Source organism: Triticum urartu, chromosome 6A, assembly GCF_056163025.1.
Source record: "Triticum urartu cultivar PI428250 chromosome 6A, HENAU_Tu73, whole genome shotgun sequence".
In the NCBI taxonomy this organism is placed as follows: Eukaryota; Viridiplantae; Streptophyta; class Magnoliopsida; order Poales; family Poaceae; genus Triticum; species Triticum urartu.
In genome coordinates, this window is record NC_141878.1 from 564,719,834 (window position 1) to 564,745,381 (window position 25,548).

Here is a 25,548-nt window from a genome sequence, read left to right on the forward strand (position 1 = left end):
CCTCCTCGAGGACATCTCTACAAAGAATCAGAAGCAGTCGAAGAGAAACCATCATCCACTCGACCATGAAGATGTGCTCACTCGACCACCAGAAGACGAGAAACCCTCCACTCTGCAACGGTCAAGACTTAAACCATAGCTTTATGGGCATTTACAACACTTTATTGCAGACCTTACCAGTAACGCCCCTCCTTTATGAGCATTGAACCTTGTGTAACAGAGGGGATCTGGGGTCCTGGCGTACTCTATATAAGTCACCCCCCTCCTCTGGGACAAGGGTTCGCACTTTCTGTAATTCACACACATATATTCAATCGACCGCCTCCGGGCTCCGAGACGTAGGGCTGTTACTTCCTCCGAGAAGGCCCTGAACTTGCAAAACTTGTGTGTACAACTCCTCCATAGCTAGGATGTTACCTCTATATTCCTATCCCCTATTCTACTGTCAGTCTTAGAACCACGACCGGTGACATCTTGCATGGTCATGATAGCAAGGCATGTCAGAGGATAGCCTGTCAGTTATGTCGGCAACAATGTCGGTACCAAGGGCGAGGGACGAAGAGAACCATTTTCCTGCTCGCTGAACAAGGCGGACCAATAGGCAAAGTTCTCATCCATCGGTGGCTATCGGAATGTCATCAACAATAGTAACACGGTCTTGCTAACAGATTGTAAACCGAGGTGTTTACCTAAGCAGGAGAATATTACTGCTTAGATCATATAGATCACAAGAAAGGTTAAACCAAACAATGGAAAAGAAAATATGATTACCAGATTAAACAGAACAATGGAAAGTAAAATGTGTTTAATTACATAATTCAGGGGTATATCCTTCCCAAAGATAAGCAGAGCATGATATCTACGACAGGATAGAAAGTAGAAACCGTTTAGTTAAGGGGGAGGAATTTCATGACGTTATCCATACAACGGTGTTTAGATAATTGATAAAGAAAATTTAGCATTGTTTCAACTGTTCTTATTGAAGATCGGAGTACCACAGACATACTTCGAGATAGCATTGACATGGTCTTCAAGCAAAAGTTAAACTTGGATACACAAAGGATTCATCAGGAACAACTTATAGAATAAGTCTTACAATTTCGTCATGGAAGAATGGTTAACCTTGCTAAAAAGGAAACTATAACAACAGGTCCTCCGGCCTGGTGCGATGGGCATGCCATCACCTTACTAGGCTATAAAAAGTCCAATGTTATGTCGTTTGGAAAATTTCCCAACCATCATATCTGACCGAGATTCAGTTCTGATTGGTGTCAGGATACCTCAGACTCATGATGCCTGAGAAGGAAGGGGTGCAACACAATTTGACGAGATGGAGTTGCAAGATTCCTAGGAAATGAACTATGGAAGCAAGTTCTGAATCATGAGTTCATTATTAAATCAAGGAGAGAATGAGGAGGTGGCTGATGAACTCAGCGACAATTCATCAAGATTTCCAAAAGATGGATTTCCACAATTATGTGAACAAGGAGATAGCTTTTGTCAGATCAAATTATATAATGATGTATGCTCGAGAAAAACATACATGATTAAACATTGGTTGACGGTGCACCCAAATACGGACTTAGGTAGCATAAAGAATGTCAGAATGGTGATTCGATAACCAATGGTCTAAGAATGAAATGTTGACCATTAACTACAAAGCAATAAGGTTGCTAAAAGTTTTTAAAATTACTAGTCCATCTGTCGGTATTCCAGTTAGGAACAACACGGGGACCAAGAAAAGAATGGTGATGGTGAAGTATCACCGATATCAAGAATTCTCAAGAGGTGGTGAAATTCTCACAACACCCTTGACAAAAAGGCAGTAATACTTCAAGGTAGATCATAATACGAGCTGGTTAGCAAGTTGCATCCATAACATGAACAAGTTTGTGATGAAAGGAAGGTAAAGATGTTGTCAGTGGTAACTCAAATTACCAAGGGATGAGGATGGCACTTACCATCTTGAATTAGATTGAAATCCTGGAAGGAGTCAAAATGTTGATGATGATGACGACAAATTTTGTCGAGAGGCTCCATGAAGATGTAATCGATCGGCGATGACATCAAGTCAAAGGAATGATGAAGCGAAAGGTTAATGGAACCAACGGTATGACACAACTCCAAACCAAGCTTGTTGTTCAAAGAGAAATGATAAGATGAGGAAGATCGACGTAAGCTTAGCTCATCATCAAAAGTGGTGCCCCGACAATAAGGACCAGGTAGCACAGTTAAAATCATCGCGACAATGATATAGCCAAACAGGCTAGGAATGACATGATTGGGTACAAACTCGTACTTAAAGAAGATTACTAAGAGTTGTTGAACCGTAGTGCGGACTCGGTTCAGTCATCGGTGTCTTTGAGTGTTTAATGACTCAGAGCCCATGAAAATTTGTAATCAGTGAGAATGTAGTACTTGATGAGAACTCATAAGAAGTTATGCAGTTCCAAGATAATCTCGAGATACCAGGGGGGTAATACTCGACGACAGATGAAAGTAGAGGTTGGACTAGGGTATTGCTCTGCCGAAGACAAGTTCTTAAACTTGCATGAGAAATGGTATTTAAAGGAGAACATGGTCGGAACCACGATTGAAAAAGGCCGGATCCTAGATATAAGAAGTTATACCAAGGGAATAATTAATTTAAGAGAAGCTTTAATGATAAGATCTACATCGTGTCCATGGGCATGAACACAAAGTTCAAGGTCGACTCCCACTTCTTGAATGCATAACCTTTCATTCACTGCTCTAGATAAAAATGATTTCAGTGTCAAAACCTACCTGGTGAATTACCAGAGGAGTATGACCTGTGAAAACTTTCAGGCTCACACAGATTAAGGAAGGCATAGGTTCAACCCATCGGGGCTTCCTAGAACATATACCATGAACTTCAGGAGTAAATAACACAAGCTCAAAAGTAGAGCATGGTTGACAAAAGTAGAGGATACAATTTACCAGAAGCATTATGTACCAGGTAAAGAACTCACAAGAATTTTGGTTGTGAAGGACACTGTCGGATAATAATCCAACAATGGGTTTGTGGTCTACAATGGAGCTGTTGCGAGTATCGGTACTCTATTAGAGGAAGAAACCATGCCAAGGCATTGGATTATAGAAACAACTGACTAACTCAAAGCTCAATTGCAAAGGAATTATGATTTCCAAAACAAGGGGTCAGAAGCAATGCTCTGATTAGGGATGGATAAGATGAATAGCCTTAGGTGTACAATCGATGACAATTTGACTGGTCGAGATCTAGCTCATGTTTAAAATGGCGTCTGAGCTGGAAGAAAGAATTCTAAGATTCTTCTGAGGATTGCAAGCAATCGCAACACGTTGAATCAATGGACTCAAAATTATAATGATAATGGATGCCGATAAGATTACCAGTCTTATGGGATTAATCATAATGCAGGCAAGCAAGAATTTCAAGTGCAATAGCTTGCTGAGGATTTTCGAAAGATTGAATAGCATTTCGAAGACTTTTGTGAACACATGAACAACTGGGGAGAAAAAAAATCCTCGGTGAGTGTGAGGATTAAGTTGTAGGTGTATTCAGGCAACAAGGAACTACAAGGCAGTAAGCACAAAAATTTCTCGGAGCGATAGAGAGAAGTTCGGGGTATCTTGTAATAACAAGATCAACTTGGAATAAAAGTAAGAACGACGGGTGTATGTATTTATCCATAGGGATATTTTAATGGTAGGGAATTACAAAAGCATCGGGCATAAAGTCTTGAGAGAACATCGGAGAGTATCTTCGGAATCTTCTGGTGCGGTAGGTGATCATCTGGAATGAGGGGCTCTCCGGGAGAAGTTTTATCGAGAACCTAAAGTTACATTTAGTAAAACCATTTTAACCCGAATAGGAGAGAGACTAGAGTCCCAGAGTATAGACGAGGAATAAAAGATCCTACTACCACCCAATGGCGATGTGGGCTCGTAAGCCACACAGCCATGTTAGTAAAAGTTTTTCAATTGACTAGACTCGACTTCGACCAAGGAGTTTGGAAGGGGGATTCCTACAGGCAGTTGGCTCTGATACCAACTTGTGACGCCCCCGATTTGACCGTACACTCATCATACACGCAAATGTGTACGATCAAGATCAAGGACTCACGGGAAGATATCACAACACAACTCTAGACACAAAATAAAATAATACAAGATTTATATTACAAGCCAGGGGCCTCGAAGGCTCGAATACAGATGCTCGAAGGCACAAGTGTCAGCGGAAGCAACAATATCTGAGTACAGACATAAGTTAAACAAGTTTGCCTTGAGAAGGCTAGCACAAAAGTAGGAACGATCGAAAAGGCGAGGCCTCCTGCCTGGGACCTCCTAACTACTCCTCACAGTCGAACTCCACGTAGAATCATCCTCGGGATCCTCTGGCTCCTGGACTCCATCATCTGGTCGCAACAACCGGGTACAGAAATGGGGGAAAAGGGGGAGTGAGGGAGTCCTGGATTAGGGGGTCTCCGGACAGCCGGACTATATCCTTTGGTCGGACTGTTGGACTATGAAGATGTGAGATTGAATACTTCATCCCGTGTCCGGATGGGACTCTACTTGGCGTGGAAGGCAAGCTAGGCAATACGGATATACATATCTCCTCCTTTGTAACCGACCTTGTGTAACCCTAGCCTCCTCCGGTGTCTATATAAACCGAAGGGTTTTAGTCCGTAGGACAACATACAATCATACCATAGGCTAGCTTCTAGGGTTTAGCCTCTCTGATCTCGTGGTAGATCAACTCTTGTATTACTCATATTATCAAGAATAATCAAGCAGGACGTAGGGTTTTGCCTCCATCAAGAGGGCCCGAACCGGGGTAAAACATTGTGTCCCCTACCTCCTGTTACCATCCGCCTTAGACGCACAATTCGGGACCACCTACCCGAGATCCGCTGGTTTTGACACCGACCTTGGTGCTTTCATTGAGAGTTCCTCTATGTCGTCACTGTTAGGCTTGATGGCTCCTTCGATCATCGATAGCGATGCAGTCCAGGGTGAGACTTTTCTCCCCAGACAGATCTTTGTATTCGGCGGCTCCGCACTGCGGGCCAACTTGCTTGGCCATCTGGAGCAGATCGAGAGTTACGCCCCTGGCCACCAGGTCAGGTTTGGAAGCTTAAACTACACGGATGACATCCGCAGAGACTTGATCTATGACGGATTCGAGCCCCTGCCGAGTGCGCCGCACGGTCACGATGAGCATGATTTAGCTCTACCATCGGACAGTGTTCAGGAGACTGCACCGGCAACCGCTCCGACCCTCAATTCGGAGCCAATTGCACCATCCATGGATGGGTGGATAGACCCCGCCATGGAGGCCGTATTCTCAGTGGCGATCAAGCCGAGTATCGACCTTACCCTTCACGGGAGCTGTGACGCCGAATTGTCGGATTCTTCCCCGGCCACGGACTCCGAACTGCCTGCACCCGTGCCTATCGAACCCGAATGGGCGCCAATCATGGAGTTCACCTCCGTAGATATCTTTCAGCACTCGCCCTTCGGCGACATACTGAACTCATTAAGGTCTCTCTCCCTGTCAGGATAGTCCTGGCCGAACTATGTTCGGCAGGATTGGGATGCGGATGACGAAGAAGTTTGCCGCCCACCCACCACCCACTTAGTAGCCACTGTCAACAATTTAACTGACATGCTCGACTTCGACTCCGAAGACATCGACGGTATGGACGACGATGCGGGAGACGAAGAAGAACCACTGCCCACAGGGCACTGGACAACCACCTCATCATATGATATATACATGGTGGACACACCCAAAGAAGGCAATGGTGACGGGACATCGGAGGATGACCCCTCCAAGAAGCAACCCAAGCGCCAACGTCAGCGGCGCCGCTCTAAGTGTCGCCAAAGCAAAAGTGGTGACACCGGCACAGGAGATAATAGCACTCCAGACAGTGCCGAAGACGACAACAATCCCCTCCAGGAAGATTTAGAGCAGGAGGATGGAGAAGCCAGCCCTCCCGAGAGAGCGGTAGATGGAGAGGCAGAGGATGATAATTACATGCCTCCCTCTGAAGATGAGGCAAGCCTCGATGATGAAGAATTTGTCGTGCCGGAGGATCCCGCCAAGCAAGAGCGCTTCAAGCACTGGCTTATAGCCATGGCAAATAGCCTTAAGAAAAAGCAGAAGCAGCTTCAAGCTGATCAAGATTTGCTAGCTGACAGATGGACTGAAGTCCTAGCGGCCGAGGAATATGAACTCGAACGCCCCTCCAAGAGTTACCCAAAGCGCAGGTTGCTACCTGACTGGAGGAGGAAGCATTAAAACCTACATCTCCAGCATATGACGTGGCTGATCAGCCACCTTGTGGCTGCGACAGAGAGGCATTTCAGCCAAAAACTCAGCCCGCACCCCGACGCCACTCAAATAAAAATGACAAGGCACGGGGAAACACGCTAGACCTGCGAGACGTATTGGAGGACAAAGCAAAACACGCAAGATCGATCTACGGATCACGAGGGCGCGCCACTACGCGAGACGATAACCGTCATGCCGGATACAGTAAAAGTAAATCCGGCCGGGCCGAACACAACGGACAAGACTCATTCAAGCTGCGTCGCGACATAGCCCACCATAGAGGCGCCGCACACCCCATATGCTTCACAGATGAAGTAATGGATCACCAAATCCCAGAGGGTTTTAAACCCATAAATATCGAATCATACGACAGCACAACAGATCCTGCGGTATGGATCGAAGACTTCCTCCTGCACATCCACATGGCCCGCGGTGACGACCTACACACCATCAAATACATCACACTCAAGCTCAAAGGACCAGCTCGGCATTGGCTCAATAGCCTGCCAGCAGAATCCATCAGCTGTTGGGAAGATCTGGAAGCCGGATTCCTCGACAACTTCTAGGGAACTTATGTGATGCCGATGACTTGAGCCACATAATTCATCAGCCAGAGTTATCGGCCAGGCAATTCTGGACATGGTTCCTGACAAAGAAAAATCAAATCGTCGACTGTCCGGATGCAGAGGCCCTAGCAGCTTTTAAGCACAACATCCGCGACGAGTGGCTTGCCCGGCACCTTGGCCAGGAAAAGCCGAAATCTATGGCAGCCCTCACGACACTCATGACCCGCTTTTGCGCGGGAGAAGACTGCTGGCTGGCTTGCAGCAATAACATATCAAAGAACCACGGTACTTCAGATACCAAGGATAGCAATGGCAGGTCACGTTGCAACAAACATAAGCGCCGCGTCAATAGCGACAATACCGAGGATACGACAGTCAATGCCGGATTCAGAAGCTCTAAACCCGGTCAACGGAAAAAGCCATTCAAAAGAAGCACTTCGGGCCCGTCCAGTTTGGACCGTATACTCGATCGCTTGTTCCAAATACATGGCACCCCCGACAGGCCAGCCAACCACACCAACAGGGAATGTTGGGTGTTCAAGCAGGCCGGCAAGTTAAATGCCGAAAACAAAGATAAGGGGTCACATAGCGATGACGAGGAGGAGCCTCGGCCGCCGAACACCGGAGGACAGAAGGGGTTCCCCCCACAAGTGCGGACGGTGAACATGATATACGCAACCCACATCCCCAATAGGGAGCGGAAGCGTGCGCTAAGGGACGTATATGTGTTGGAGCCAGTCGCCCCAAAGTTCAACCCATGGTCCTCCTGTCCGATCACCTTCGATCGCAGGGACCACCCCACTAGTATCCGTCATGGCAGATTCTCCGCACTGGTCCTAGACCCAATCATCGACGGATTTCACCTCACTCGAGTCCTTATGGACGGCGGCAGCAGCCTGAACCTGCTTTATCAGGACACAGTGCGCAAAATGGGTATAGAACCCTCAAGGATCAAACCCACAAAAACAACCTTCAAAGGTGTCATACCAGGTGTAGAGGCCCATTGCACAGGCTCCGTCACACTAGAAGTGGTCTTCGGATCCCCGGATAACATCCGAAGCGAGGAGTTCATCTTCGATATAGTCTCGTTCCGCAGTGGCTGTCACGCACTGCTCGGGCGAACCGCATTTCCGAGATTCAATGCGGTACCGCATTATGCATACCTCAAGCTCAAGATGCCAGGACCTCGGGGGGTCATCACAGTCAATGGAAACACAGAGCGCTTTCTCCGCATGGAGGAGCACACTGCGGCCCTCGCAGCAGAAGCACAAAGCAGCCTCTTAAGGCAATCCACCAGCTCGGTGATTAAACACCTGGACACCTTCAAGCGCGCCCGGAGTAATCTGCAACAAGACCGCCTGGCACGTTCCGAGCTCGCATAGCAATGCGGCCCCCACCCCAGTCCTAGCCAAACGGCAAAATCCGTGCTGCGCGTACATAATTATGCATTGAAAATATCATGGGCATAGTTGGGGGGGGCACGACTACGGCACGCCTCGAAACGCGGCTCAACCGCACTAGGGGCTTCCCGCTTTGTTATTTTTTCTCTCTTTCAGGACTTAACTCTCTGGAAACCCCGTCCGGCCGTACGATTGCCGGACACACGATGCAACAACCAAGGAGGCAGCAAGCTACGTCGCACCATGGAACTCCCAGGTGGTCTCTGATAATGAGTGAAATACATGCTTTAAATACCATTCCTCAGCTTGCCCTTGGAGGGGACATGTCAAATAGTCCTACTTTTTTGCTTATCGCACTAATTGTATCATTCTGCTTCGACGCATCTTTTTGAATAAACAATGCATAGCACTAGATTATTACCGCATTCGCTATTCTTTTATATATATATATGTTCATCCATGACATTCAGCACCCATACACTCTGGTATGGCCAACACGCCAGGGGCTTAAGCGTACCCCATAATACGGCGTGAGAAGTCTGAACACTTTCGACAGTGCGGCACCCCGAACTTATAGCATTATATGCATCGGCTCCGAATCATGTCTTGGGTCAATAGTTGGGTTTGCCCGGCTCCCATGTTTTGGTACCTTACGTTCTGCTATATCGGCTATGGTAGCACTGGGAGAACTACTGCAATTGTGCCCCGGTTCATCTGGGCTAAGCACCTCAGTAGAGAAAGCTAAAACTGACTGTCATGATAAAGCGAGAGCTGGTCGCTGTTCGAGAGGTCTCGAGTCCCTAAAGACTTATGCCGCTTAGGGTGACGAGTCGGCTTTGTCCGGCTTAGGCGTGTATAGTGCCCCGAATTCGGCCTTCCGAATACTAGGGGCTTCGCCAAAATTTAAAATTGTAGACTTGAAAGTGCGTTATATCGACTAGAGGGGGGTGAATAGGTGATTTTTATGAAAGTCTTCAAAACGTGGAAGTTATGAAGACAAATGATAGAAATAAACCTATTACCCTGCAGCGGAAGGTAGACTACACTAGGCGAGCCATAGTCAAGTATTCAATAGAGTGAAAGCACAATGACTAATAGCAGCAATGTAGTAAGGATCGGGTAGGAAGATATTATGAAGCCATACAGAATACGCAGTCACTTAGTGAAGATAAAAGATAGTGCAATCATACAATGACTTCACAAGGAGTAACAGTATGTAAAGAGAACGGAAGGATGAAACCAGTGACTCGTTGAAGACAATGATGTGTTGGACCAGTTCCACTTGCTGTGACAACTGTACGTCTGGTTAGGGCGGCTAGGTATTTAAACCTGAGGACACACAGTCCCGGACACCCAGTCCTGAACACACAGCTCAGGACACCGAGTCCTCACCGTATTCCCCTTGAGCTAAGGTCACACAGACCTCGCCCAATCACTGTGGTAAGTCTTCAAGGTAGACTCCCAAACCTTCACAGACTTCGTTCACCGACAATCCACAATGTCTCTTGGATGCTCAGAACGTGACGCCTAACCGGCTGGAGGATTCACAGTCCTCAAGTGTAATAAGTCTTCAGATCACACGGACAAGAAGACTTAAGTGATGCCTAATTCTCTTTGGCTCTGGGTGGTTAGGGCTTTATCCTCGCATGGAATTCTCTCTCAAAAGCTTCGAGGTGGGTTGCTCTCAAACGACAAAAGCCGTATACTAACTCTGAGCAGCCAACCATTTTTGGTTGTAGGGGGTGGGCTATTTATAGCCACTAGGCAACCCGACCTGATTTGTCCGAAATGACCCTGGGTCACTAAGGAACTGACACGTGTTCCAATGGTCAAATTTCAAACTCACATGGCAACTTTACTTGGGCTACAAGCAAAGCTGACTTGTCCGACTCTGGACAAGATTCGCTCTCATAGTCTTCACTCAAAGACATAGGTTTTGGTTAAGCATCACTTCAGTCATTCTGACTGGTTCTCTTGGACCCCACTTAACAGTACGGTGGTTCCTATGACTCAACAAATAAGAAGAAAAAGAACTACAAAAGATCTAAGTCTTCGAGCTCCATAGGCTTCATGCGATGTCTTCTCTTGTCATAGTCTTCAATGTGAATATCTTCATATACCACCTTTGACATCAATGTCTTCATACATTTTTAGGGGTCATCTCTGGTAGGAAAACCGAATCAATGAGGGACTTCTACCTGTGTTATCCTGCAATTCTCACAAACACATTAGTCCCTCAACTAGGTTTGTCGTCAATACTCCAAAACCAACTAGGGGTGGCACTAGATGCACTTACAATCTCCCCCTTTTTGGTGATTGATGACAAACTAGTTGAAGTTTTCAACGGGGAATATAATATGTGAAATTGTAAAGGATAAGGAATTGTCTTCATAAGTTGCAAGGGCTCCCCCTGAAGATGTGCATATAAGTAGTTTGCTTTTGGAATGCAAATGCACATGGCAGGTTGTGCTTGTGGAGATCCTCTTAAACTTATGATGACAATCCACTGTGCATGTGAAGGTATGTGAAGATAATGACATGCATAATGGAAAATGGACGTCTGCAAAATGATCTAAGTGTGGAATTTATCGTCGCACATGCGGAATTTATCATCGCATCACAAAATGGCAAATAGGTAGCAGACGACCATCGAGTTTAAGTGTTACAACTCAAAGAACCAAATGTGTCAAAACGAGAGTTGTAAACACGAAGCAAAATATGAAGCACCCGCCCATATGGACCCGCTTGAAGACTATTAAACTCATATGCTTCTCCCCCTTTTGTCAGTAAGGACCAAAAAGGTTTGAAGACATAGAGCCTCTACTCGTTCCCATAAAGAGTAGGTGAAGCAGCAGGGTCGTTGGTGGTGTTCGGCGGTGCAGAAGATCTTGGAGCAGTGTCGAAGCGTGCTGAAGGAGGCGGCGGTGAAGTAGCATCGTCGTCATCCTCGATCACTCTGGCATTTATAGTTGCAGTAGAGGAAGAGAACTCAAAGTCTTCAAGAGATGGAGTTCGTCGCAGCACTGCCCTTCAAGGAGGTGTGGAGTCAAACTTGAAGCGCTCAGAGAAGCCATCCTCTTGAAGATCATCTTCAGAACACATCAGCGTCAGCCCTTTCCATGTACGTCGAGAGGTTTCATGGGCAACAAAGGCATTCTTGGTGGCAAGATTGCGAATGCGATTAACATCCACCAAGAGGCTTTGCATTTGACGCTTCAGCCAGTCATGATGCCTATCCTATTTCTGATGAAGAGCCACAAGAAGCTCTCGGTCATTGAGAACACGAGTGCGCTTCTTGGGTCGTGGGGCAGTGGTGCTATCAGTGGTTTCAGTGAGAGCAGGATGTGGTGCACGTGTAGTGCCAGCCAAAGGATACACACGAGTTACTGCTTCAACTCCTTCAATGTTCTGAGAAAAACTTTGATGCTCTGCATTCTGAAGACTTAGAGGTTCCTTGGCAGGCTCAGGATAGATGGCTTCAATAGACATATCCACATCAGGTAGAAAAATCCGATGATTGCGAGCAGATGGCTGATATGAGATAGCGGAGTGAAGTTTGATCAGCCGCATTACCCATGGGGCATAGAACTTCAAGCCAAACAGATCAGAGCCTAATGCAGCAAGTTGGCGAATGAAGAAGTCTTGTGCATTGAAGCATTTTCCATGAAGAATATAGAAGACCAAAGTCTTCATTGCACCTTCCAGCTTGGCATGTGGAGAGTGCCCTTTGATGGGCCAGAGAGTTCGCCTTATGATGTGATAAATAGTCCTTGGCAGATACTCTAGGTCTTCAACAAAGAACTCTTTGGGATATGCAGCATCTTGGGGTAATGGCTTCATCATACTGAGCATCTGACTCATGTTAGGTTCAGGCTTCTGAAAGATGCTCTCCACAGCTTCACTGTGAAGTTGACAGCCAGATTCGCAGAGATCGCCGAGAGTGGGTAGACCAGTGAGCTCAATGATGTCAAAGGCTTTGGCTTCATGATGAACGTTTCCTGTCATCCACTCCAGGACCCAAGTCTTCGGATCTCTGTTATACCCGCGGATGTGAAGTGTGGCATAGAATTGGAGCAGCAACTCTTCATTCCAATGCTCTTGGTCAGTGACGAACGGCAGCAATCCAACCTCTTTGAAGCAATCCAGAGCTTCTTCCAGACAGGGCAGACCAGCTATTGCTTCAATGTCAAGACGCTTGTGTGGGAAGATGCGACCTTCATTGTATAGAATGCAGGAGTAATAGCTTCGCTGTGGATAGCTCCAGAACCGATCAGATGATATTGTTTCCCTTGAGTAGGGGTTCCTGGAGCTATTGAAGAATGTGTTGTCTGCTCTAAAGCCATTGATATTGAAGGATCCAGGTGCTGATGCAGGACCTGGGAACCTGGGCAATCTTGGGATTGGCTTCTGTACCTGAGGCCTGTGCTCAACATGATAGTCGAACTGAGGACCGGCAGCAGGCGCAGGAACAGAAGCAGTGGGATCAGTGGCTTCGCTGACTTCTGGTGCTTTTGTTGGTGATGGCTCCACATTAGCTTCAGCCATGACAACGTCGGTGGCTTCATTGGTGTTGGTGGTGGCAGCTTGTGGGGCTTCTTCTTCATCGGCTGATGCAGCCGGAATGTCTTCAGCAGTTTTATCTTCAAATGGAGAGACTGGAGGCCTTGGACCTTTACGAAGCCTGCGCAACACCGACGACGCCTGTGGAGTTGGTGTTGGCTGGGCCTCAAAGTCCTCTTCCTCTTGTGGGCAATCAGCCCATGAAGCATCCTGAGCAATTGGCATCAGAGGATGAACAATGCTGATGAGTTCGCTGTGCGTTAGCACAGGCGATGATACCTGTTGGTGCTCGAGCTAAGGAAGGACTGCATCATCTTCAACATGGTCATGCTGACCAATGTCTTCAGCAGCAATGGGATCAGCTGCTGGAAAGTCTTCAGCTTCATGAGCCTCTATGAAAGCAGGCTCATGGATTGTTAGTTGGCGTTCAGCGTCAGGACGAACCATGGAAATGGGTTCAACAATCCAAGGCTCTGTGGGAGCAGCCTGTTCTTTCTTGGTCTTCCTCTTCTTCTTGCAGGGGGCAGTAGGAGAGGCTTCAGGATGTTTCCTCTTCCTGGCTTCAGCTTCAGCAGTCCTTGTCTTCTTCAGCTCTGAAGCGGTTGACCGGGCTTTTGGCTTCGAGCCAGTCATGCTGGTTGGGAAGACAATGGGATCTGCTTCCTGCCTTGGTGCGAGGGGTTCAGCCATAGCGGGCTTCTTCTTCTTCTTTGCAGCCATCCTGGGGTCGATGCCAGGACGCCCAAGGGCCTTGCGCTTCTCAGCCTCATTGTAGGCTTGCACACACCTGTCAGCCAGAACCTTCATGCGCGCACGAGAACCCTGAGCTTCTGCGTGTTTCATGAGAAAGGCTTCCTTGAGCTCGTGCAGCATAATCTTGAAGTTCTTCACCTCTTGCACACTGAGCTTGGCCATATGCTTCTTGAACTGAGATTTCTCAAAGTCAATCTTCTGCTTCAGTTCAACAATGCGTTGGGCGATAGCTAACTCTGAAGCAATGGCGCCATGGAAGGCGACACTGAGGCCAATGGGTAGTTGCAAATCTTCGAAGCTGATGTTTGGCGTGTCAAACCACTCATCAATGAAGTTGTGGGTGATTGTTACATCAAAGAGAGGCAGATCATTGAAGATTGCTGCTTCTTCTTTGCTCTTGATGAGTTGCTCAAGAGCGTCAGCTGCAAGATCTTCATCACTTGACAGATCAATGGCATCATTGCGCAGAATGGCCGCAGCTGTTAGCTCTTGGCCGGTGTGTGGCAGAGGCATCTTGACCTTCTGTGGCTTGGAGATGCGTGACAAATCTTCAGACTGCACACTGTCTTCAGGAGGTGCAGTTGCCAGTGGCTTCGCCCGTGAGATTTTTGGGGCAGAGGCAGGTTTTGAAGCTTTTGGCTGCTTCAACTTCTTTGGCTTCGGCGCTGCAGGCGCTTCGTCTGTTTCAGCATCATCTGCAGGCACATTCACGGCTGTCCCTTGAACCATGATGTGAGTGATGAGGCCTTCAAGATTGTAGAAGGGCCCAAGAAGATTGGGTTCAGCTTCGCGAGTTCCATCGGCACGGGGAGCAGAGGGACCAGGGTTGAAATCTAAACCCAAAGTCTTCTTGTTCTGCTTCACTGAGTTCTGGGCAAACTGGAAGTTGCGCTTAAACAGATTGTCATCACGACACCATAGCAGGGACGATGGGTCAGCATCCGCAGGCTGTGGTCCACGGACCATGCAGGGATAGAAGCCTTGTTCAATGGCTTCATCTCTGGTCCTGGGTTGAAGATTTTTGTAGAGGATGTCTCCCCATGGTCGCTTGATGGCATTCTTTTCAGCATATTCTTTGGTCACAAATCTGTACTTGAACCACTGTTCTGCCCAATAGCGTCGAATCCATTGGATTCGCGTCTTGCGCTGATTGTAATCCTCTTCAGGATCTGTCTTGTACAGCTCTGAGAGGTCATTGGGCAGATCTCTTGATGTTTCTCCTCGACGCTTTCTGCCACCCTTCCTTGCTGATTTTTCTGAAGCCATGAACCTTAATCTGAAAGGCTTCAATACGTTCAGAGGCTTCAAAGGTTTTTGCTTGCTGGACAAACAGGAACTGGCTTCCGGAGAATTTATGTGATGTTGTAAGAATTCTGCAAATGAATGCAGACTATGAGAACCAAGGGATTCTCCCATGGACATGTACCTGTGACAGCATTAAGGTGCGAGGGAAGGGGAAGAGGTCATATGCATTCTCAGAAGATTTTGAAGATAAATCAGTTTAGAAGACATTGACCTCATCGTGTGAAGACATTCACTCATAGATAAGGAGTTGGTTCCAGATTTGTACGAATCCACGGATCAGTACAAGTGAGGAATCTAACTACTTTGTGAAGCATAAGTGAATATACTAGGCATGTTATGAGATGCAGTATGAAAGAGATCCAACTTGTGTGAATAGAAACTGCTTGTGATAGAAAGTGATAAAGCTATAGGATCAAAGAGGCCGTAAAAAGGAGGTTTTATTTACCACACGAAGAACTGCTAGACGGAGTGGAAGAGGAGGCCGAGCAGTTCGATCGTCCGTGCCCTAACTTGGCGACGGAGGACACCTACGGCGACGGCGGAGAAGACGATGTCCGCAGTCGGCGTGAAGACGGCGTCGGAGAGGTTGCGGCAGCGAAGCGCTTCGTCGCCGGCATCGTCGAGGGCTAGCGGTGGCGCTAGGGTTCGTGCGAGAGTGGAAGAAGAGATAATGACTGCTGTGAGGTGTGTATTTATAGGTACAGGGGCGGCACTATGTTATTACACAGGTGCCCCTAGCGATTCGCATCTGAGGAACACGTGGCCATCATGCAGCATATTGGGGTTTGTTCCACGTCCCATGCACGCCTGGATTGTCGGGTGGTTGTTCCCACTTCTCCGGGTTTCAGGTGGAGGAATGAGCATTGAAAACGGACTTAATGGTTGTCTCTGTATCTTCTGCTGACAAGGACGCAGAGAAGACATTCGACAGTTTCAATAGGATGCATATGATTTGGAGAGATAGAGTTTGAGATAGAAAGCATAGAGAGGTTAGGGTCCGATCACATTCACTTAGTTCAAAAGATTCAACAAGAAGACATAGCTATAAGTGAATGCTGTAGAGGACAGAACACTAGTATATATATATATATATCTATATAGTCAACATAGTGAAGATAATCATGAAGATATGTTGAGATTGAAGCCAATACCAAATGTGAAGACATAGCAAATGTAACGCCATGAGTGAAACACTTCAAACAGAACATTTGGTGGTGGCGTTACCCACCGTATAGGAAGTATTAGACCCAGACACGGCGCACAATTATCGTGGCGCTCCGAAGTCAAATTCCACATTAATGTATTCACACTTAGAATGTATGTCTTCATTGATTGAAGATATACTTTACTTCGTGTGTTGCACATCTAAGTCATCAATATGCATAAGTGTTAGGATGTGTGCCTGATCACAGGACATTTGAGGATTCCAGGATATTTAGCTCACACCGTAACTTGCAAAATCTCCTCTCATCCAAGGGCTTGGTGAAGATATCTGCCAATTGCTCTTCAGTGTTGATGTGTATGATATCAATATCTTCCTTCACAACATGATCTCTGAGAAAGTGATGACGAATTTCAATGTGCTTTGTCTTCGAGTGCTGAACTGGGTTGTTGGCAATCTTGATGGTGCGTTCGTTGTCGTAGTAGAGTGGCACTTGCTTCAGATGAATGCCATAGTCCTTGAGTGTTTGCTTCATCCACAGAAGCTGAGCGCAGCAAGATCCAGCAGCAATGTATTCATATTCAGCAGTGGAGAGAGATACACAGTTCTGCTTCTTTGAAGACCAACATACAAGTGATCGTCCCAGAAAGTGACATGTGCCTGATGTAGACTTGCGATCCACTTTGTCACCAGCATAATCAGCATCCGAGAATCCAACCAAATCAAACTCTGAGCCCTTTGGATACCATAATCCTAGAGTTGGGGTGTGAGCCAAATTTCGAAGAATTCGCTTCACAGCCAAGTGATGCGACTCCTTTGGTGTCGCTTGGAATCGAGAACACATGCAGACACTAAGCATAATATCTGGCCTAGATGCACATAGATAAAGCAAAGAACCAATCATGGAGCAGTATACCTTTTGATCGAACTCTTTACCATTGTCATCGGGGCCCAGATGATGCTTGGCTGGCATTAGCGTCGTGAAGCCTTTGCAGTCTTGCATACCGAACTTCTTCAGACAATCTTTGAGATACTTCTCTTGAGATATGAAGATACCATTGCATTGCTGTCGTATTTGGAGACCGAGGAAGAACTTCAGCTCTCCCATCATGGACATCTGATATTGCTCTTGCATCATATATCCAAACTCTTCACTGTACTTCTGATTGGTGCAGCCGAAGATAATGTCATCCACATATATTTGGCACACAAACAGTTCACCATCATATGTCTTCATGAAGAGAGTGGGGTCTAGGGAACCAGGTATGAAGCCTTTGCTCTTCAGGAAGTATTTGAGTGTGTCATACCAGGCCCGAGGGGCTTGTTTGAGGCCATACAGTGCCTTGTTGAGCTTCTATACCATGTCATGATGTTTTGGATCTTCAAAGCCAGTCGGTTGTGCAACATACACTTCTTCTTCAATCTTGCCATTGAGAAAGGCGCTCTTCACATCCATTTGATATAGAAGTATGTTGTGATGATTGGCATAGGCCAGCAGTATGCGTATGGCTTCAAGTCTAGCGACAGGAGCAAATGTTTCATCGAAGTCAATGCCTTCCACTTGAGTATATCCTTGAGCAACGAGATGAGCTTTGTTTTTGACAACTTGACCATGCTCATCTTGCTTGTTGCGGTATATCCATTTGGTGCCTATTATGTTGTGCTTCCGAGGATCAGGATGCTTAACCAGTTCCCATACATTATTCAGCTCAAACTATTGAAGCTCTTCTTGCATAGCTTGAATCCATTCAGGTTCCATGAAGGCTTCTTCAACTTTCTTGGGTTCTATTATTGAGACGAATGCGAAGTGCCCACAGAAATTTGCCAGCTGAGTTGCCCTTGATCGATTGAGCGGACCGGGTGCATTGATGTTGTCGATTATTCTCTCAATCTGCACTTCATTGGCAACACGAGGATGTACAGGGCGAAGGTTTTGCTCTTGCTGATCATTGTCATTGTTAGTGGGATTGTCTTCAGGCTGAGCATTGTCATCGGGTTGATCAGGTGCGGAGATGATAAGTTCCTCTTCAGGTTGAGCTTCAGAGGGTATGATTTCTTCGGTTCCCATAAGCTTGATTGATTCGCTGGATGGAACTTCATCTAGCATATTTGGAAGGTGCTCTCTTTGTGAACCGTTAGTCTCATCAAACCGCACATCCACTGTTTCAACCACTTTATAATGAAAGAGATTGAAGACTCTGTAGGAGTGCGAATCCTTTCCATATCCAAGCATAAAACCCTCATGTGCTTTTGGTGCAAATTTTGAAGTGTGATGTGGATCCTTGATCCAGCACCTGGCACCAAATACTCTGAAGTAACTGACATTTGGCTTCTTGCCAGTAAGGAGCTCATAAGATGTCTTGTTCAGAAGCTTGTGAATATAAACACGATTGATTGTATGGCATGCAGTATCAATGGCTTCATGCCAGAATTTTCTTGGAGTCTTGTATTCATCAAGCATCGTTCGGGCCATCTCAATGAGTGTTCTGTTCTTGCATTCGACGATGCCATTCTGCTGTGGGGTGTATGGGGCTGAGAATTCATGTGTGATGCCCAAGGTATCAAGATATGTATCAAGGCCAGTGTTCTTGAATTCAGTGTCATTGTCACTTCTGATGTGCTTTATCTTGGCGCCATAATTGTTCATTGCTCGATTGGCGAAGCGTCTGAAGACATCCTGCACTTCAGTCTTGTAGAGGATTATGTGCACCCAAGTATATCTAGAATAATCATCAACAATAACAAAGCCATAGAGGCAAGCAGTAGTAGTAAGAGTTGAGTAATGAGTGGGACCGAAAAGATCCATGTGGAGCAGTTCGAAGGGTCGAGTGGTTGTCATGATTGTCTTCGAGGGATGTTTGGCCCTCGTCATCTTCCCTGCTTCACAGGCACCGCATAAGTGATCTTTCTTGAACTTCACGCCCTCGATGCCTATGACATGCTTCTTCTTTGCAAGGGTGTGGAGGTTCCTCATGCCAGCATGCCCTAGCCTCCGATGCTAGAGCCAGCATTCTGAAGCCTTTGCTAGAAGACATATGGCAAGCTATGGTCCTGCCGAAAAATCTACCACGTACAAATCATCTTTCCGATACCCTTCAAACACTAGAGACTTGTCAGATTCCATTAGTACAAGGCAGCGATATTTTCCAAATATTACGATCATGTTCAAATCACAAAGCATTGAGACAGACATTAAGTTGAAGCCAAGGGATTCAACAAGCATGACTTTATCCATGTGTTGATCCTTTGAGATTGCAACTCTACCTAGACCCAATACCTTACTTTTACCAGTGTCAGCAAATGTGATGTGACTCTTGTCGGATGGACGTAAGGTTGAGTCCATAAGAAGGCTTCTTTTGCCAGTCATGTGGTTGGTACACCCACTATCGATAATCCATTCTGAAGACGCTGGTGTCGTACCCTACAGTGCAGTTAGGGGGATAGGCTTCACGAAGAGAATTGTGAAGCAAAAACATTTGACGAACCAGTGGGTTATGAAAGCTTAGATCCAGATTAGGACTAATAGGGAGAGTAGCAAGCGATTCAGGAATGAAGTACATAGTAAGGCCATTCGGGCATTTGATCTTGCGCCCTACAAGATGTTTAAGGTCCCCAGCAGTAGCGTCAGACGATTTTGGTTTTCTGCTGGAGACCTTTCCCTGCAAAAGAGAGCTAAGCTTTCTTAGCCACCCACATCTTCAAGGGTGTCTTAGAAGCAATAAGTCTAAGTGCAGCGTCTGAGAACTTTGGCTTTGGAGCCCTAGCAAAAAGTCTTGCAGGCGGACAATAGTACTCATAAGAATACGCAGAATAGTTCTTGGTCTTATGAACATGGCGGTTTGATGAACCGCGCTCATATTCATAGGCCTGAGTATGGTTTCCCTGCAAAACATTTGCGTTAGTGCGACTCAGGTGAGTCCTCTGTCTGTATGAAGCCTTTGGACCGTATGAAGCCTGTGGTCTGAGGTTTGTGTTCTTCACGTGTGGTGTCATGATGACATTCACAGGAAGATTCTCCAAACAATTTTTCGGAACCCAGATCTTCTTCATAGGCGGTCCATTCCTGCAGTTAGTACCAATGTACCTGGCAAACACTTCACCATTCTGATTCTTAAATAGTTTATAGTTTGCATCAAAGGATTCATCAATGACAATGGGGTTTGCACAAGTGAAGCCAGATAGATTGGATAGATCTACTAAAGATTCCTTTGCAGCAACCCATGTGGTTTTGGGGTACTGCTCAGGTTTCCAGTAAGAGCCATCAGCATTCATTTTCCTTACGAACCCAACACCCTCTTTCCTCAGGTTTCGGTTCAAGATCTGCCTTTTGAGGACATCACATAGTGTCTGATGCCCTTTAAGACTTTTGTACATCCCTGTTTCAAGCAATGTCTTCAACCTAGCATTCTCATCAGCAATAGCAGTGGAATCCTCAGCAGAGGGGTTAGTTCCCACATCAACAGTTGAAGATATTGCAACAGTAGCAGCAGTAGAACATTCAGCAACAGTAGTAGCATTATCATGCTCAATGCACTTAAGACATGGTGGTTCAAATCCTTCCTGAGCGGAACTGATCTGTTCGGCGCGAAGTGACTCGTTTTCCTTTTGAAGATCTTCATGAGCCGCTCTCAATTTCTCAAGATCTTGCTTCCTTTGAAGATAATCATAGGAAAGCTTTTCATGAGTTGTTGAGAGCGTTTCATGACGACTTTCAAGTTCCACATACTTAACGTGAAGATTTTTTATGTCTTCAATTAAGGACTCAGATCGAGTCATTTCAGCGCCCAACAGATCATCGCTTTTGTCTAATAGTTTTTGAATATGTTCCATGGCTTTCTATTGTTCAGTTGCAATTTTAGCAAGTGTTTTGTAGCTGGGTCTTGAACCACAATCAGAGTCATCGTCACTAGATGTTTGATAGTGAGTAGTGTGTGTGTTTACCTTGGCACCGCGTGCCATGAAGCAGTAGGTAGGAGCAGAGTAGTCCTTATCATTTGCATCGGTGTCGGTGGTGAAGTCATTGTCTTCAGTGTTGAATATGGACTTGGCAACGTATGCTGTAGCCAGACTTGCAACGCCAGAATCGGACTCCTCCTCAGACTCCACCTCCGCCTCCTCAGAAGCGGACTCCTCCTCTAAATCCATTTCCTTGCCAAGAAACGCACGTGCCTTGCCAGATGAGCTCTTCTTGTGTGATGAAGACTTTGAGGAAGACTTGGAAGAAGACTTTGAGTATTTCTTCTTCTTCTTGTCGTCAGAGTCATATTCCTTGCTCTTCTTCTTCTTTCTGTTCTCATTGTCCCACTGCGGACACTTAGAGATGAAGTGGCCAGTTTTCTTGCACTTGTGGCATGTTTTCTTCTTGTAGTCATGAGCAGAAGCTTCATCATTCCTTGAGCATGATCGTGAAGACTTTCTGAAGCCTTTCTTCTTGGTGAATTTTTGGAACTTCTTCACAAGCATAGCAAGTTCCTTTCCAATGTCTTCAGGATCATCAGAACTGCTGTCAGATTCTTCTTCAGATGAGGAGACAGCTTTTGCCTTCAAGGCACGAGTTCGTCCATCGTTTGGACCGTAGATATCTCTTTTCTCAGAAAGCTGAAACTCATGTGTGTTGAGCCTCTCAAGTATGTCGGACGGATCGAGTGTCTTGAAATTAGGTCGTTCTTGAATCATCAGGGCTAGGGTGTCAAACGAACTGTCAAGTGATCTCAGTAGTGTCTTGACGACTTCATTCTTGGTGATCTCAGTAGCGCCGAGGGCTTGAAGCTCATTCGTGATGTCAGTGAGTTGATCAAATGTGAGCTGGACATTCTCATTGTCATTTCTCTTGAAGCGGTTGAAGAGGTTGCGAAGGACACTGATTCTCTGATCTCTCTGGGTTGAGACGCCTTCGTTGACTTTGGAGAGCCAGTCCCAGACTAGCTTAGATGTTTCCAAAGCACTCACGCGGCCATACTGTCCTTTGGTCAGATGACCACAGATGATATTCTTGGCAGTAGAGTCCAGTTGAACAAACTTCTTGACGTCAGCAGCAGTGACACCTTCTCCAGCCTTGGGAACGCCATTCTTGACGACATACCATAGGTCGACGTCAATGGCTTCAAAATGCATGCGCATCTTATTCTTCCAGTAGGGATATTCAGTTCCATCGATGACGGGGCACGCAGCGGAGACTTTGATTATCCCTGCAGTCGACATAGCTAAAACTCTAGGTGGTTAACCCGAATCACACAGAACAAGGGAGTACCTCGCTCTGATACAAATTGAAAGTGCGTTATATCGACTAGAGGGGGGTGAATAGGCGATTTTTATGAAAGTCTTCAAAACGTGGAAGTTATGAAGACAAACGATAGAAATAAACCTATTACCCTGCAGCGGAAGGTAGACTACACTAGGCGAGCCATAGTCAAGTATTCAATAGAGTGAAAGCACAATGACTAATAGCAGCAATGTAGTAAGGATCAGGTAGGAAGATATTATGAAGCCAAACAGAACACGCAGTCACTCAGTGAAGATAAAAGATAGTGCAATCATACAATGACTTCACAAGGAGTAACAGTACGTAAAGAGAAGGGAAGGATGAAACCAGTGACTCGTTGAAGACAATGATGTGTTGGACCAGTTCCAGTTGCTGTGACAACTATACGTCTGGTTAGGGCGGCTAGGTATTTAAACCTGAGGACACACAGTCCCGGACACCCAGTCCTGAACACGCAGCTCAGGACACCCAGTCCTCACCGTATTCCCCTTGAGCTAAGGTCACACAGACCTCGCCCAATCACTGTGGTAAGTCTTCAAGGTAGACTCCCAAACCTTCACAGACTTCGTTCACCAGCAATCTACAATGTCTCTTGGATGCTCAGAACGCGACGCCTAACCGGCTGGAGGATTCACAGTCCTCAAGTGTAATAAGTCTTCAGATCACACAGACAAGAAGACTTAAGTGATGCCTAATTCTCTTTGGCTCTGGGTGGTTAGGGCTTTATCCTCGCAAGGAATTCTCTCTCAAAAGCTTCGAGGTGGGTTGCTCTCAAACGACAAAAGCCGTATACTAACTCTGAGCAGCCAACCATTTTTGGTTGTAGGGGGTGGGCTATTTATAGCCACTAGGCAACCCGACCTGATTTGTCTGAAATGACCCTGGGTCACTAAGGAACTGACACGTGTTCCAACGGTCAGATTTCAAACTCACACGGCAACTTTACTTGGGCTACAAGCAAAGCTGACTTGTCCGACTCTGGACAAGATTCGCTCTCATAGTCTTCACTCGAAGACATAGGTTTTGGTTAAGCATCACTTCAGTCATTCTGACTGGTTCTCTTGGACCCCACTTAACAGTATGGTGGTTCTATGACTCAACAAAGAAGAAGAAAAAGAACTACAAAAGATCTAAGTCTTCGAGCTCCATAGGCTTCATGCGATGTCTTCTCTTGTCATAGTCTTCAATGTGAATATCTTCATATACCACCTTTGACATCAATGTCTTCATACATTTTTAGGCGTCATCTCTGGTAGGAAAACCGAATCAATGAGGGACTTCTACCTGTGTTATCCTACAATTCTCACAAACACATTAGTCCCTCAACTAGGTTTGTCATCAATACTCCAAAACCAACTAGGGGTGGCACTAGATGCACTTACAAGACTTCTATGGCTAAGTGAGAGTGATAAAGTATTATAGTCCGATTGCCTTGTTCGTTGTGCTGAGCACCTCCCTCGAAGGACCCAACAATGGGAAAAAGAGTGCTCAGATTTATCCCGAACACCCCAGCACTCGTGGCATGGGGGCAGAAGCCGACGACTGTCCATCTCTCAGATTTGATAAACGGCCGCATAGAAGGTAATATTTTAAATTCAAACAACCATTGCATAGCGCACATGAATTTTTTTTCATAATACAGGATCACACGAGCTAGTTTATTCAAAAATTACATCCTTCGCACACTCGTCCGCCACAAGACGGGCACCCTTCAAGACACCCTCATAATACATCTCAGGGTGGCGATGCTCCTTGCCCTGCGGCAGCCCCTCCTTCACCAGCTTCTCGGCGTCCATCTTGGCCTAGTGCACCTTCGCACGGGCAAAAGCCCGGCGTGCACCTTTGATGCAGACGGACCGCTTTATGACTTCCAGCCGTGGGCAGGCATCCACAAGCCGCCTCACCAGGCCGAAGTAGCTGTTGGGAAGGGAGTTGCCAGGCCACATCTGAACTATAAGGCCCCTCATGGCCTGTTCGGCCGCCTTGTGCAGCTTGACCAGTTGCTTCAGCTGGTCGCTCACAGGCATCGGGTGTTCGGTCCCAGTATACTGAGACCAGAACAACTTCTCCATCGAGCTTCCCTCCTCGGCCTGGTAGTACTTCGCGGCATCCGACACGCTGCGGGGCAAATCTGCGAATGCTCCTGGAGAGCTCCGGACTCGGGTAAGTAACAAGTAATTTACTTTCACATGCTTGCTTTGCATATTGAAGGCCTTACCTGCCGCTATCTTCCTCATCACCTCAATTTCCTGGAGGGAATTTTGGGCTTCAGCCTTGGCATGCTTTGTGCTCTTGAGGGTCGCGGCAAGCTCGGACTCTCGCGTCTTCGAGTCAAGCTCCAAAGTCTCGTGCTTCTTCACGAGAGCCTGGAGATCTTGCTGCACCTCGCCCACCCGTGCCTCATGTTTCTCCTGCTCGGTGTGCTCCTTGGCCGCTTTGTTTTCGGCCTCGGACAGTGCTTGCTTCAGGTTCGCCACTTCGGTCGTGGCCCCTGGCACATCCATGATGATCCTGTCATTTTGCAACCATATCTTTCTCTTTTATATATGGACAAGGTGTTACTTACCTTTGTTCTCCTCGAGCTGCCACTTGGCAACGTCGAGCTCTCCCTCGGACCGCTCGAGGTTCTACTTCAGTGCGGCGACCTCCGCAGTAAGTGCGGCAGAGGTCAGCAGCGAAGCCTACATACGCATACAGACATACTTATATTAGACTCCTGCAGATATTATTTGATCCTCTATTCGGCTTTTCTTTGTGAACACCAAATAGAGCATCGGGGGCTACTGTCTATGCGGCAATATTTTCCTATATTTTAAATACTTACCTCAAAGCCTATTAGAAGGCTGGCACAGGCTTCATTCAGTTCGCTCTTGGCGGACCGAACCTTCTCGATCACCACACTCATGATAGTGCGGTGCTCTTCGTCGATGGAAGCGCCGTGAAGCGCTCCCAGCAGGTCGTCCGGTGCCTCTGGATGGACAGAGGTCACCAGCACGGATGGCTTGCCCCTCTTGGAAGGGGGCCGCCTGCCCGAGTCCGGAAACACTGGAGGTTCCGGCGTGGTGTTCGGCTGAGGGCCGAACTTGGAGCCCCTGGGAGCCTTGCTCCCTTTCCTCCTGGAGTCCGGAAGGTCGCCTTGAGGCGCCTCCGGGACTGTCTCCCCCCGGCTCGGTGCCCCTTGAGACAATACCTCGACATTGTCC